Raw genomic sequence first — 9,919 nt, forward strand, 5'->3', positions numbered from 1 at the left:
TTTTAATTTACTACAGTCTAAAGAAAGTATGCACTTTAATAAGTGTTCAGGATGATATACAATTCTTTTCCTCTAATGGGGTATTTTTGGCTTTTTAAAATATCTCTAAAGCTTAGTAAAAATTAATGATAAAACAGCCCATCATAAATTATTCATTTTAAAAATTGTTTTTCAAGAATGTAGCTAATTTGGAAAATGGAATGTGGATAGTCCAAATTATAATACAATGAAAATGCAAATATAGACACTGGATTTCATTTGCATGAAAAAATGCAAAGAATTTCAATAATTTTCTTATACTTATTATGGGTTGGGATGGTATTTTGAATATATTAGATTAAATAAAATATATTATTAAAATTAATTTTACTTGTTTCATTTTACCCTTTAATGTGGATACTAAAACATCTAATATTAAATGTGTGGTTTAAGTTATATTTCTATAGGACCGCACTGTTCTAGAGGAAATCCTAATCAATGAAAATATTTTATTGGGATATATCTATTGCAAATATATTCACTTTCTTGATCAAATTAATGTCTGCCAAAATTGCCTTTATGTGGACCATAAACATTTACAAGTTGAATGTAAACAAAAAATACAGATCTTTGAGAAAGGAAATATGAAGATTTACCCCTCTATTTTAAAATGCAAGGCTATGTAAACTTTTGTTAGTGCTGACAGGTGGAGTATGTGCTCTCAATCTCTCAATATATCGATTTTCCATCCAATATTATTTGCCAACAGCTTATTGGTAAGATCTGGTCTTTGTTATAGAAGCAATTTGACCCTGGAAAAATCTAGTCCCCCCAATTTGTGGTTCCTTGATGAGTGGCTGTTAATATACAATATTGTTAAACTTACAGACTTTTAAATATTGCCTAAGAATCAGTGGTTTACATTTACCCTAGAGGTCTATTATATCTTTGCATTTATAAGACCCTCTGTTGATACTTAGTTATGTACCTTTTGAGCTAGGCCATTCTTTTATAGAAATGTCTTAAAAAATGAGATTTTATGGTACAAAAAAAAGATCTATTTGTAGGCACTCTAGGCTCCATGCTGTGGTGGTTGACCTTCTTCAACTCCATGTTAGCTGAGTGGGGTAAGTTCAATAAATCAGAGTGTAGGAGCTGAAGTCTGTTGAGGCTCAGGGTCTGGCTATCATATTGTCAGTCCAGAGATTCAAATCCCCTAAATATATCTTAAACCCCAACACCAACTACAATTCCAGTAAAGTAGCATGAAAGTCTTGTGAAAAGAGATTCCATCTGAGTCCAGTTCCATCATGCAGAAACACCAGCTCCAAAGAAGGGCCCAACCACCACACCATGGAGCCTAGAGTGCCTACAACTGAAAGCAGGAGAATTGCATCCAGTATCCATGTGGAATCTAAGCCCCCACTTGACATAGATGTGCAATGGACACAACCAATCCAAAGTCCACAGAGAAAATGTGGCATTGGTGTGGGAAGGGTGGCCACAGTGGCTGCTGGGTGCAGGGAATGGGAGGAAGAGATGAGATGGGGAGGCATTTTTGGGACTTGGGGTTGTCCTGTGTGGTGCTTCACGGACAACTATGGGACATTGTAGATCCCCCCAGGGCCCACTGGATGGAACGTGGGAGTGTGAGCTATGATGTGGACCATTGACTATGGGGTGCAACGATGCCCAGAGATGTACTTACCACGTGCAATGGATGTGTCATGATGATGGGAGAGAGTGTTGCTGTGGGGGGAATAGGGGGTGGGGGCGGTGGGGTTGAATGGGACTTCATATTTTTTGAATGTAATATTTTTTAAAAAATGAATAAAAAATTTTAAAAAAAAAGATCTATTTGTTCTTAGTCTGAACCTAGTTGGATACTGACAGATTCTTTTTTTATTTTTGAGAAATGGAATGTTCCTGAATAAGGTGTATGTGCTTTAATTATTGCTTTTTGTTGATGTAAGTGAATGCTTGTTTTTCAAGTAGTAGTTCATAAGTTATCCAGGAGGACAGAAATGAAATGCCGACTTATTTATTGTTATCACTGTCAGCTGAAGAAGTGGACAGAGCTTAGCAGAATAGAACCATATGTAAGCCAAGAATATAATGCAGATGTTCATATGTTTTCAGTCAAGACTGAAAATCCCAGACTTTGTTAACAGTACTGGTATTGGACAATGTTGATATTAGAGAGTTTTTCCTTCCACGGTTGAAACAAAATAACACATGCCTATAGGTTGTCTTTGAGACACAAATGCTTAGATTAAAAGGATGTTATAAATAAATTATTTAGTACTTCAAGTAGCAATTGAGTAGCTGAGTCAAATGAGGGCATAAATTTAACTAATTGATTTTTCATGATTGTGCAAGGTCTACAACCCAGACTGTCTAATGTTACATTCAGTGCTTTTTTTACTATACCAGCTATCTTACTGCATATATTAGTCAGCCAAAGGGGTGCTGATGGAAAGCACCAGAAATGTGTTGGTTTTATAACGGGCATTTATTTTGGGTAAATCTTACAGTTACAAGGCCCTAAAGAGTCCAACTCAAGGTACCATAAGAGGTATTCGCTCACTCAAAGTCTGTTACCACGTGTTGACACAAGATGGCAGGTGAAGGTTCAGCTGCCCTCTTCCCTCTTAAGGCTCTGTGGTTCCAGCTGTTTCCTATCTCAGCTATAGGCAGGAGGGCTATAAACTATCAGGTGAATGGCATGTCTCTCTTCCCAGGACCTCTGCCTTGTCTGTGGAGCTCTCTCTCTTCCTCTGTGTATATTCTCTGTGCATCTACTTCTATGTTCTTGATTGAACATCTGTTTATATAGCCCACCAAGTTGGGTCAGGACTCAATCCCGCTTGCCCTAATGACGTGGTTGAATCAAAGCCCTAATCTTGATTTAATCAAGTAGACTGTAAAGCCTTTGAATTTAAATAAAAGGGTATCATGCCCAGAGGAACAGACCAGTTTATGAACATAATCAATCTCTTATAGAAATACATAAATAATATCAAACTGCTACACAGCAAAAACATATACCTTATTCCATTCCTCATCCCTTTCAGGTGAGAATAACACATTCTAAGAACTAACTGATTTGTATTCCTCAGAAGCATATTTTGAGCTCCTGAGAGCAACAAAAATGTTCTAATTATCTGTGTGTCCTTAAGAGCTAACAGAGTGCCCAGGACACAGTGAGTGCTCGGAAACTGTCCAATTAAGAAGCGAATAATGTTTAGCTAAGCTATTTTATATTTTAGTAATATTATTAGATCATATATTACTGTACTAAAAAGTCTTCGACTCATGAGCAGAAGTATATTCACATAAGGTAAACTATGATGCTCTGTATCTAAAAGATAAATGACCAAACCCTAGACAACATTGGAGGGTAGTATTTAAGAGTCCCTGAAATCTAAACTCTTTGCTTATTGTTACACATGAGCAATACAGGCAAAAATCTCAACCTCTATATATTGCATTTGACAAACCTATCACTTTAATGATGTTGGTGGGTATAGGGTGGGAGGGAGAATGTGAGAGGGAGGAGAAATTTATGTGATTGAAGTTTGAAGAACGACGACTTATTTTCAGTTCAGTAGCAACCTTCTGTTTTTTAGGATGCATTTCAACCTCTATGGCTTTTTCTCCAATATATTCCCTTCTCTGTATATAAGAATAAAAACACCTTGCACACAACACAACCACAAAATACACACAGTTGAGTTTGTCAGAAATATAAAATTCATGAAAAATACACACTCGTATTTTAGGGAACATAAAATTCTCTCTTTAGAGCCTGTGCTCATGAATCTCAGTAATTTGGATGATATAAAAAGGATTATAAACATAAGAAAAAGAGGCAGAATCAAAGAGATTCCAGAAGGAAGACTGAAAAACAAGGAAACAAACATGCAAAAACCTTGAAACATTAGAAGACACTTGAGATTACAGCTCAGAGCTATGCATGGCAGGCTACCTGTGATACGTATTCATAAATTATCCTACTTTAGGAATGCAGAGACCTAGTTGCAGTTGCCTTGGTCACCACCCTTTCTTCAGTAGTCTCTGGAGTCCTCCCTTGATTTCCTGTGTTCGCATCCCATAAACGATGGGGTTGAGGGCTGCAGGGATGACAAGGTGGAGGACATTGAGCAGGACTGGCACATCAGGGGAGACCTTCTTTTTAGCCACATGAGTGAGGACGAAGACCAGGAGGATGGTGCTGAAGAAGAGGATGAGAATGAAGTGGGAGCCGCAGGTACTTAGGGCCTTGGTCACAGCTCTCTCTGCCCTGAGTCTCAGCACAGCTTTCAGTATGAAGGTGTAAGAGAGAAAGATAAGTATGAGGTCAGACCCTAGCAGGGTCCAGCCTCCTGCAAATTGGTAAAGGCGATTGATAGTGATGTTGTCAGAGGAGAGCCTGGAGACAGACATATTGGCACAGATGCAGTTCTCAATGACGTTTCTTCCACAGTAATGAAGTCGTGCTGAGAGAAATGGAATGGGCAGAGTAAGAAGGACATTTCTGGCCAGGATAAAAACAATAGCTTTGGCTACAAATTGATCAGTGACGATGGATGGGTACCTCAGTGGGTGGCAGATGGCTACATAGCGGTCATAGGCCATGACCAAAAATGTGCAAGACTCCATGGCCATGAAGCAATTCATGATGAACATTTGGAGGAAGCAGGCAGAGAAGCTGATGGACCTGAGATCAAACCAGAAGATGGCCAGGACCTTTGGAATAACAGCGAGACAGGCCACAATGTCCACCATGGAGAGAAGGCTGAGCAGGTAGTACATGGGCTCGTGCAGAGAGGCCTCCAGCCAGATGGTGATCAGGAGGGTGGTATTGGCTCCCATGGCCAGGAGGAACAGGAGGCTGAGGGGCAGGGAGAGCCAGAGCTGCCAGCTGTGGGACTTGACAAAACAGTTCAGGAGGAAGACTGAAATTTCAGCAGGGATGCTATCATTTCAGTATGCTGTCATAGTCTTTCTGGCATGCTTTCTTCTAGTGATCTATAAAATTAGCATCAAAGTTACCAAATGACTAAAAGATATGCGAAGATGGAACAATTTGAGATGTAATTGGGGCAACTTCTTATGGATTCTGACATAAGAAGGGACACAAAGAATTGTCCCTTTCCCCATGCCACCCCCATTGTGAGTTTCAAAACTGTATCAAATTTGCTTTAATTGGGGATTTTTAATTGTTATACACTTCTTGCACATGACAGCACTGCATGTGGACCAGGTCATCACATGGGTCAGGAGGCCCTGGGTACTGAACACTGGACCTCCTATATGGAGGCAGGCACTCTATCAGTGTCCGAGCACATACTTACCAAATAAAAGGACTTTTTAGACGAAATAGAAGTTAACTAACTTTTCCTCTCTCCACAAGGTCAGCTGTAGACTATCAGGCAAACAGCTGTGTCTCTCTCCCTGGGGTTTCTGCCGTGCCTAAGGAGACATCTCTATTCCTCTGTGTTCTTCTGGCTCAGGTCCTCTCTTCCCAGGGCTTGCTTCTCTTTCCTCTGTGTGCTTACTTCCCAGGGCTCCAAAAAAAACTCCAACATCAAAATCTTCCAGCATCAAAAAGCTTCAACTCACAGAATCAATCTTCCACATCAGAGAGGCCCTCGCAGTAACTGGGACCTCTGCCAAAGGAGAGAAGATAGGCATTCTCTCCCAGGTTCCTTCCTCTCTCATCCTAATCCTCCATTTCCTAAAGCAAGGGTTCTGTGCAGCCAGTGTCTATAAGAGATGGTCCTTCCTCCCTTGTCCTTTGGGAGAGATTTAGATTATCCTCCAGTTCATTTTCTTTAGTTAGTAATAGGTGTATTAGTAATGACTTTGGCAATTCGGGATGAATTTTAAATATATTATTTGTGACTCATAATATTGTGAGGAATGTGGGACAAGTGACTATTTTAACAACTGTTTCATGTGTATACTGTGTTTCAGTGATTGTCTCTTTTCCCCAATTTAACTGGCAGAGATCAAATGTGGAATCAAATTCGACATGCTTTTTTCAAGCTTTACATCATTATGAATACACCTGAATCATGTGTCACCTTGCTGATCTAGAAATACGTATCTCCTCTGCCATTTTGTTTTATATGTTTTCTTCTCCTAATAACAATCATGAAGGCATTTTTTTCTAGAAGGCTGTAAACCCCTATTTTTTCCCACTTGCAATTCTAACTCCTGCTCCCCTCTGCTCCTTTGTCCACTTTTGTACTGGGTCTCTTCTTAGTTTTTCTTGGGTTTGCCAGTTAAGGATTCAATAAAGATTACAAAAACTATTTCTATAGCCAGATCCTCTGACTTATTTTGTTGTTTCCTGACTGGTAGCACTGAGAATCTTGAAATGACCTTTGGAGGGTACAGACCAGTGGAAGAACTGTTGGTCAAGGCATGAGTACCCATGGGGAAGCCCAGAGGAAGCAGACTGGTTTTTGCTTCCTGCAGGGCATTGAGATAATTATTTATAGCATTAGAATGATATTTCTGAAGAGGACATAGAAGGATAATCTTACTTCTTTTACATAGTACATAGCTCTTCTGCTATCTTTTTCTTATCTCTTTAAGGTTCCTTCAAGTTCTTGAATCCATAATTATTCAACAATCATTGAAGTCTTACTCATTCCTGCAGATAAAACACCTGAAAGCAAATATGTCCTTCACCTCTTCCCTTTCAGTCTTGGTTTGCAATTAGAGTTTCCCAGTGGCAGCAAAAGGGCTGAATATTAGAGCTAATTGTTTCTGGTTCCAGTCAAGGATATGATGAGAAAGTCAGGGAAGGTGAAGTTCAGAGATTGAAGCAGGCACCCTGGAGCCCAAGCTTTGCCACAGGCTTCAAGATAGGCCCACAGCCTGTCACTAGAGAAGCACAGTTTTAAGAAGTAGATGGGATCATATAACAATATAGTCCAGACAAATAGTAAAACATCTCTCCCCAGTATCCTTTCAGACTTTGTTAAGTGCATCTAGGGACAGGTAGATCACAGCTTTTCTGGGCATATTTATCTGCCTTGAGTGTACTAACATTTAGAAATATTTTAGATTGATCTGAAATCTACTGGACTATGTCATGGACCCCACTGTGTGCCAACTCTGGACTTTTTCCCCAACATTTGAGGTCACATAAACTGAATTAAATTCTTTCCCTTGATCTAGAATTTGTAGGTAGAGTTTTATTTCTAAGACCCTTAGATTTTCATATTCATTGTTGAAAACCACAAGTTTTCTCAACATGACACAGTTTCCAGTTCTCTGGTACCTGGAAGATACCACAGACAAATTCTTGCTTCTCGGCCTCCCTTGCACCACCAAAAGGATGAAAGGTCCAGAACACAGGCCCTTCACATGCCTCTTACTCTGGGATTGGAGGCTGAGTCTTCTGCCCTCTCTGTTCAGACTAGTTCAGCACCACTGACTCAGGATTAGAAAGGAACACAGGTTTTAATGGGAGAGTGAGGGCCTCCTTATCTTGGTCCACCCACCCTTCAGGCACCCTCTTCAGGTTTCCCTCTCAGACTCACTTAACAGAGGATGTGAAGCATGAGGTTGCTTTTACTGATGCTGGAGCTCTGGGTAGCTCTTGAAGGAACCAGGGCTGTTATAACCTTAGAGCCTCAGGGACCCTGCCTTTTGGGAACTTCTTCATGCCTACTCCTTTGTGCCTAAAAACCTTACTGGCACAGAGAGGCAGACAGATGGGAGAAAGGAATGAATTTCTCTCTGATGGGAAGGTCCCCTGGTAAATGGCCTTTGGAGACACTACATTGACTGTGTGTCCAGAGGCAGTAATTCAGTCCCCTAATAAGGGATCTCACATATGCATCATTTACACTCACAATCATAATCACTCACTGTCTTCCAGGTCCTTTAATCTCACTCAGAGGTCCTTATGGGCTTCTTGCACATGATTATTGTATAGGCCCAAATTATGCCATGAAGTGGATTGATGCTAACTTATAACTCTTACCATAGCATTATAGGGATAAAATGTAAGAAAAACTGAACAAACTCTTCCTGAGAAAATATATTGTTTTTTAGAGAGAGAGCTCCTAAAGCAATTTATGCTGTAGAGAGAGATTTTAAAATGATGTTTATATATAGCTGAATATCAGTTTAGGAACATGATTTCTTCCTTTAATTCTCATTTTAATTTTGTATCTCATGTGAATTATTGACAGACCTTACATTGTAAACTATTACCAATTTATTCAAGGCCATATGTGCTTCATTTTTTCCCTTGTTTATTCTGCATATCTCAAGACGTTTGTTATTTCCTTTTCATTCTGAAAGCATAAAACCTAGTGTTTTAAAATGTTTTCTAATCTTCAGCAAGCTTATTGAGATATATATTTATTTATAGGAGAATGTATTTATATGTAATTTACCAAAAATATCATCTGGTCATAAATATGTTTTATTTTCTACCTGCACTATATTTTAAAAATCTCTGCTTTTTATCAAATTTAATACTTTTGAAGTCTGTTGAATATTCTATTATATGCCTTTTACTTAAATACACAGCATCCAGGTGAAGTGTAATTTATTGTTACCAAAATATTAATAATGTCAGTATAGTTTTACATCTTTTTTCAGGAAGAAGTATATCTAGAAATGAGTTTGCTGAGTCATGGGTAATAAACATAATATATTTTACAAGGGAAAGCCAAATTTCTTTTAAAAATATCTACCAAATTCTACTATAAGTACATAAAATTTCTTTTTTCCCCCCATCCTTTCCACAAATTGGTATTATCTTGTTTTTGGAAAACTTGTTGGGTATAAGATGGTATGTCAATATTTTAGTTTTATTTTCTTCTGAAAACTGGGCCTTCTTCTTAGAGTGGTTTGCCTTTTTTTTTTCTTATTACATGCTCCACCCTTCTTTTTCTTTTAATAATATTTGTTTTTCTTGACACAAAATCTTGCTTATTGTTAATATTACTCTCTTGATCTAGATATTGCTAGTTGTCCTCCATCCTGTTATGTATCTGTAAGTTTGTTACAGGGTATCCATTATTTTGAAAATCTTTTAATTTGTTGAAGTCAAAGTCATTATTGCTCTCTTATATTTTCTTTTGGGGTAACTTTTGTGAAATATTCCACAAGGTCAGAAAAGTAGCTTGTTTTTAGTTTTTCTTTTAGAAACCTTTTTGTATTATCTTTTATACTGGTGCATTTACATGTATTTATGCTTTGTAGAGTCATGAGTCAGGACTGATGTTCGGTTAGTGGGCACAGCTATAGTCATACCAGCTATGAATGTCCTGAAATAGTAGTTTAGTTTTATAAATATCCTCTGCTCTGAGTCCCCGAATTTCTTCCTCTTTACATCACTTGCTCTCCTGCTATCTTCCAGATCTCCTCTTTATTCAAAAGGTCATGAGTAAATGCCTGGCAGAGGTCCACCCTTTAGTGCCTAGCTCCAGTGGTAGGACCTGAATATCTTCTGAATGGTTGGTGGAGGTGCTATAGCATTTCTCAAATATTTTTAATGTCAGTCCCATTTATAATGATAAATATTGATCTAACTTGATTTTCCTTCATGTAGAGAGAAATAATTGATGTTTTCTCTACTGATTTGAGATGCTAATTTTATTATATACCAAGTTCTCATACATGCATGGCTCTGCTTCGGACCCATCTTTGGTGTATTTGATTTAAGTTTCATAAATGCAATAACCTTTACATTTCTATTACTTTGTAAAATGTACTAATCCCTGCTACTTTGAGTACTATTTAAATTATATAGTAGAAGTTTTAGTTTATGCTTTATTTATACTTTCAACATATATTTCATAACTACACATAATTTCCACATTCCCTTGGTTATAAGAAGGTCACTAAAGCCAGTCCTCATTTATGAGGAGGGAAACTGAACTTCAGTGATTTATGATAGGATTAG

General features: G+C 38.2%; 1 pseudogene; it reads right to left on the reverse strand.

Annotated features, from left to right (window-relative positions):
• Window positions 1–4,032: 4,032 nt before the first annotated feature.
• LOC101414443 (olfactory receptor 56A3-like) lies at window positions 4,033–4,980 on the reverse strand (annotated as a pseudogene).
• Window positions 4,981–9,919: the final 4,939 nt, after the last annotated feature.

This window comes from Dasypus novemcinctus, chromosome 10 (assembly GCF_030445035.2).
Source record: "Dasypus novemcinctus isolate mDasNov1 chromosome 10, mDasNov1.1.hap2, whole genome shotgun sequence".
NCBI classification, from domain to species: Eukaryota; Metazoa; Chordata; class Mammalia; order Cingulata; family Dasypodidae; genus Dasypus; species Dasypus novemcinctus.